The following is a 6,559-nucleotide window of genomic DNA, read 5'->3' on the forward strand; positions in this document are numbered from 1 at the left end:
TGCAGAGCATCAGGTAGGGATACGGGGTGTAACCTGTGGGGTCCGGTAGGGAGGCCAGGTCTAGTCCAGCGCGCACGAAGGGACAGCTGGTGTTCTCTGGCGCATAACAAAGGGTTCCGATCCAACCCCAGAGTACCGGTGGGGGAACCGGTTCTACCTCGAAACATCGGGTAGGTATACCAGGCCTACCCCGGCGGGTCAGGTAGGAAGGGTGGGTCCAAAGCAGTGTGCCCGTAGGGTCAGCAGGTGTGACCCGGCGCACCAGTAAGGGTTCCGGTACAATCCAGGAGTACCGCTGGGTATAGCAAAACTACCGCGGAGTACCAGTGGGTGTACCGGTACTACCCCAGATTGTCGGGTAGGGGGCCAGGCCTACCGCAGAGCATCAGGTAGGGATACCGGGCCTAGCCTGGAGGGTCAGGTAGGAATGCCTGGTCTACACAGCACGCCGGTAAGGTCAGCAGGTGTACCCCAGCGAACCAGTAAGGGTAAGGTACTGCCCTGGAGTACCGGTGGGTGTACCAATACTACCGCAGAGTACCGGTGGGGGTACTGGTACTACCCCAGCATATCGGGTAGGGGTGCCAGGCCAACAACGGAGCATCAGTTAGGGATACCGGGCCTAAAACGGAGGGTCAGGTAGGAATGTCTTGTCTATACCGCGTGCCCGAAACGTCATCAGGTGTACCCCAGTGAACCAGTAAGGGTTCACGTACTACCCCGGAGTACCGGTTGGTGTACCGATACTACCGCAAAGTAACGGTGGGGGTACCGCTACTACCCCAGAACATCGGGTATGTGTGCCAAGCCTAATGCGGAGCATAAGGTAGGGATACGGGGTCTAACCTGTGGGGTCCGGTAGGGAGGCCGGGTCTAGTCCAGCGCACACGAAGGGTCAGCTGGTGTTCTCTGGTGCATCACAAAGGGTTCCGTTCCAAGCCCAGAGTACCGGTGGGGGAACCGGTTCTACCTCGAAACATCGGGTAGGTATACCAGGCCTACCCCGGCGGGTCAGGTAGGAAGGGTGGGCGTAAAGCGGCGCGCCCGTAGGGTCAGCAGGTGTACCCCGGCGCACCAGTAAGGGTTCCGGTACAATCCAGGAGTACCGGTGGGTATAGCAAAAGTACCGCGGAGTACCTCTGGGTATACCGGTCCTACCCAGATTGTCAGGTAGGGGGCCAGGCGTAGCGCAGAGCATCAGGTAGGGATACCGGGCCTAGCCTGGAGGGTCAGGTAGGAATGTCTGGTCTACACAGCACGCCCGTAAGGTCAGCAGGTGTACCCCAGCGAACCAGTAAGGGTAAGGTACTACCCTGGAGTACCGGTGGGTGTACCAATACTACCGCAGAGTACCGGTGGGGGTACCGGTACTACCCCAGCATATCGGGTAGGGGTGCCAAGCCAACAACGGAGCATCAGGTAGGGATACCGGGCCTAACACGGAGGGTCAGGTAGGAATGTCTGGTCTATACCGCGTGCCCGAAACGTCATCAGGTGTACCCCAGTGAACCAGTAAGGGTTCACCTACTACCTCGGAGTACCGGTGGGTGTAGCGATACTACCGCAGAGTAAAGGTGGGGGTACCGCTACTACCCCAGAACATCGGGTATGGGTGCCAAGCCTAATGCGGAGCATCAGGTAGGGATACGGGGTCTAACCTGTGGGGTCCGGTAGGGAGGCCGGGTCTAGTCCAGCGCGCACGAAGGGACAGCTGGTGTTCTCTGGCGCATAACAAAGGGTTCCGATCCAACCCCAGAGTACCGGTGGGGGAACCGGTTCTGCCTCGAAACATCAGGTAGGTATACCAGGCCTACCCCGGCGGGTCAGGTAGGAAGGGTGGGTCCAAAGCAGTGTGCCCGTAGGGTCAGCAGGTGTGACCCGGCGCACCAGTAAGGGTTCCGGTACAATCCAGGAGTACCGCTGGGTATAGCAAAACTACCGCGGAGTACCGGTGGGTGTACCGGTAGTACCCCAGATTGTCGGGTAGGGGGCCAGGCGTAGCGCAGAGCATCAGGTAGGGATACCGGGCCTAGCCTGGAGGGTCAGGTAGGAATGTCTGGTCTACACAGCACGCCCGTAAGGTCAGCAGGTGTACCCCAGCGAACCAGTAAGGGTTCAGGTACTACCCTGGAGTACCCGTGGGTGTACCAATACTACCGCAGAGTACCGGTGGGGGTACTGGTACTACCCCAGCATATCGGGTAGGGGTGCCAGGCCAACAACGGAGCATCAGTTAGGGATACCGGGCCTAAAACGGAGGGTCAGGTAGGAATGTCTTGTCTATACCGCGTGCCCGAAACGTCATCAGGTGTACCCCAGTGAACCAGTAAGGGTTCACGTACTACCCCGGAGTACCGGTTGGTGTACCGATACTACCGCAGAGTAACGGTGGGGGTACCGCTACTACCCCAGAACATCGGGTATGTGTGCCAAGCCTAATGCAGAGCTTCAGGTAGTGATAGAGAGTCTAACCTGTGGGGTCCGGTAGGGAGGCCGGGTCTAGTCCAGCGCGCACGAAGGGTCAGCTGGTGTTCTCTGGTGCATCACAAAGGTTTCCGTTCCAAGCCCAGAGTACCGGTGGGGGAACCGGTTCTACCTCGAAACATCGGGTAGGTATACCAGGCCTACCCCGGCGGGTCAGGTAGGAAGGGTGGGCGTAAAGCGGCGCGCCCGTAGGGTCAGCAGGTGTACCCCGGCGCACCAGTAAGGGTTCCGGTACAATCCAGGAGTACCGGTGGGTATAGCAAAATTACCGCGGAGTACCGCTGGGTGTACCGGTACTACCCCAGATTGTCGGGTAGGGGGCCAGGCGTAGCGCAGAGCATCAGGTAGGGATACCGGGCCTAGCCTGGAGGGTCAGGTAGGAATGTCTGGTCTACACAGCACGCCCGTAAGGTCAGCAGGTGTACCCCAGCGAACCAGTAAGGGTTCAGGTACTACCCTGGAGTACCGGTGGGTGTACCAATACTACCGCAGAGTACCGGTGGGGGTACCGGTACTACCCCAGCATATCGGGTAGGGGTGCCGGGCCAACAACGGAGCATCAGGTAGGGATACCGGGCCTAAAACGGAGGGTCAGGTAGGAATGTCTGGTCTACACCGCGCGCCAGTAACGTCATCAGGTGTACCCCAGTGAACCAGTAAGGGTTCACGTACTACCCCGGAGTACAGGTGGGTGTAGCGATACTACCGCAGAGTAACGGTGGGGGTACCTCTACTACCCCAGAACATCGGGTATGGGTGCCAAGCCTAATGCGGAGCATCAGGTAGGGATACGGGGTGTAACCTGTGGGGTCCGGTAGGGAGGCCGGGTCTAGTCCAGCGCGCACGAAGGGACAGCTGGTGTTCTCTGGTGCATCACAAAGGGTTCCGTTCCAACACCAGAGTACCGGTGGCGGAACCGGTTCTACCTCGAAACATCGGGTAGGTATACCAGGCCTACGCCGGCGGGACAGGTAGGAAGGGTGGGCGTAAAGCGGAGAGCCCATAGGGTCAGCAGGTGTACCCCGGCGCACCAGTAAGGGTTCCGGTACAATCCAGGAGTACCGGTGGGTATAGCAAAACTACCACGGAATAACGGTGGGTGTACCTGTACTACCCCAGATTGTCGGGTAGGGGGCCAGGCCTACCGCAGAGCATCAGGTAGGGATACCGGGCCTAGCCTGGAGGGTCAGGTAGGAATGTCTGGTCTACACAGCACGCCCGTAAGGTCAGCAGGTGTACCCCAGCGAACCAGTAAGGGTAAGGTACTACCCTGGAGTACCGGTGGGTGTACCAATACTACCGCAGAGTACCGGTGGGGGTACCGGTACTACCCCAGCATATCGGGTAGGGGTGCCAAGCCAACAACGGAGCATCAGGTAGGGATACCGGGCCTAACATGGAGGGTCAGGTAGGAATGTCTGGTCTATACCGCGTGCCCGAAACGTCATCAGGTGTACCCCAGTGAACCAGTAAGGGTTCACCTACTACCTCGGAGTACCGGTGGGTGTAGCGATACTACCGCAGAGTAAAGGTGGGGGTACCGCTACTACCCCAGAACATCGGGTATGGGTGCCAAGCCTAATGCGGAGCATCAGGTAGGGATACGGGGTCTAACCTGTGGGGTCCGGTAGGGAGGCCGGGTCTAGTCCAGCGCGCACGAAGGGACAGCTGGTGTTCTCTGGCGCATAACAAAGGGTTCCGATCCAACCCCAGAGTACCGGTGGGGCAACCGGTTCTACCTTGAAACATCGGGTAGGTATACCAGGCCTACCCCGGCGGGTCAGGTAGGAAGGGTGGGTCCAAAGCAGTGTGCCCGTAGGGTCAGCAGGTGTGACCCGGCGCACCAGTAAGGGTTCCGGTACAATCCAGGAGTACCGGTGGGTATAGAAAAACTACCGCGGAGTACCAGTGGGTGTACCGGTACTAACCCAGATTGTCGGGTAGGAGGCCAGGCCTACCGCAGAGCATCAGGTAGGGATACCGGGCCTAGCCTGGAGGGTCAGGTAGGAATGTCTGGTCTACACAGCACGCCCGTAAGTTCAGCAGGTGTACCCCAGCAAACCTGTAAGGGTTCAGGTACTATCCAGGAGTACCGGTGGGTGTACCAATACTACCGCAGAGTACCGGTGGGGGTACCGGTACTACCCCAGCATATCGGGTAGGGGTGCCAGGCCAACAACGGAGCATCAGGTAGGGATACCGGGACTTAAACGGAGGGTCAGGTAGGAATGTCTTGTCTATACCGCGTGCCCGAAACGTCATCAGGTGTACCCCAGTGAACCAGTAAGGGTTCACGTACTATCCCGGAGTACCGGTGGGTGTAGCGATACTACCGCAGAGTAACGGTGGGGGTACCGCTACTACCCCAGAACATCGGGTATGGGTGCCAAGCCTAATGCGGAGCATCAGGTAGGGATACGGGGTGTAACCTGTGGGGTCCGTTAGGGAGGCCAGGTCTAGTCCAGCGCGCACGAAGGGACAGCTGGTGTTCTCTGGCGCATAACAAAGGGTTCCGATCCAACCCCAGAGTACCGGTGGGGGAACCGGTTCTACCTCGAAACATCGGGTAGGTATACCAGGCCTACCCCGGCGTGTCAGGTAGGAAGGGTGGGTCCAAAGCAGTGTGCCCGTAGGGTCAGCAGGTGTGACCCGGCGCACCAGTAAGGGTTCCGGTACAATCCAGGAGTACCGCTGGGTATAGCAAAACTACCGCGGAGTACTGGTGGGTGTACCGGTACTACCCCAGATTGTCGGGTAGGGGGCCAGGCCTACCGCAGAGCATCAGGTAGGGATACCGGGCCTAGCCTGGAGGGTCAGGTAGGAATGTCTGGTCTACACAGCACGCCCGTAAGGTCAGCAGGTGTACCCCAGCGAACCAGTAAGGGTTCAGGTACTGCCCTGGAGTACCGGTGGGTGTACCAATACTACCGCAGAGTACCGGTGGGGGTACTGGTACTACCCCAGCATATCGGGTAGGGGTGCCAGGCCAACAACGGAGAATCAGGTAGGGATACCGGGACTTAAACGGAGGGTCAGGTAGGAATGTCTTGTCTATACCGCGTGCCCGAAACGTCATCAGGTGTACCCCAGTGAACCAGTAAGGGTTCAATTACTACCCCGGAGTACCGGTGGGCGTAGCGATACTACCGCAGAGTAACGGTGGGGGTACCGCTACTACCCCAGAACATCGGGTATGGGTGCCAAGCCTAATGCGGAGCATCAGGTTGGGATAGCGGGTCTAACCTGTGGGGTCCGGTAGGGAGGCCAGGTCTAGTCCAGCGCGCACGAAGGGACAGCTGGTGTTCTCTGGCGCATCACAAAGGGTTCCGTTCCAACCCCAGAGTACCGGTGGGGGAACGGGTTCTACCTCGAAACATCGGGTAGGTATACCAGGCCTACCCCGGCGGGTCAGGTAGGAAGGGTGGGCGTAAAGCGGCACGCCCGTAGGGTCAGCAGGTGTGACCCGGCGCACCAGTAAGGGTTCCGGTACAATCCAGGAGTACCGGTGGGTATAGCAAAATTACCGCGGAGTACCTCTGGGTGTACCAGTCCTACCCCAGATTGTCGGGTAGGGGGCCAGGCGTAGCGCAGAGCATCAGGTAGGGATACCGGGCCTAGCCTGGAGGGTCAGGTAGGAATGTCTGGTCTACACAGCACGCCCGTAAGGTCAGCAGGTGTACCCCAGCGAACCAGTAAGGGTTCAGGTACTACCCTGGAGTACCGGTGGGTGTACCAATACTACCGCAGAGTACCGGTGGGGGTAGCGGTACTACCCCAGCATATCGGGTAGGGGTGCCAGGCCAACAACGGAGCATCAGGTAGGGATACCGGGCCTAAAACGGAGGGTCAGGTAGGAATGTCTGGTCTACACCGCGCGCCAGTAACGTCATCAGGTGTACCACAGTGAACCAGTAAGGGTTCACGTACTACCCCGGAGTACCGGTGGGCGTAGCGATACTACCGCAGAGTAACGGTGGGGGTACCGCTACTACCCCAGAACATCGGGTATGGGTGCCAAGCCTAATGCAGAGCATCAGGTAGGGATACGGGGTGTAACCTGTGGGGTCCGGTAGGG

The sequence above is a fragment of the Accipiter gentilis genome, unplaced genomic scaffold (assembly GCF_929443795.1).
Source record: "Accipiter gentilis unplaced genomic scaffold, bAccGen1.1, whole genome shotgun sequence".
Taxonomy (NCBI): domain Eukaryota; kingdom Metazoa; phylum Chordata; class Aves; order Accipitriformes; family Accipitridae; genus Astur; species Astur gentilis.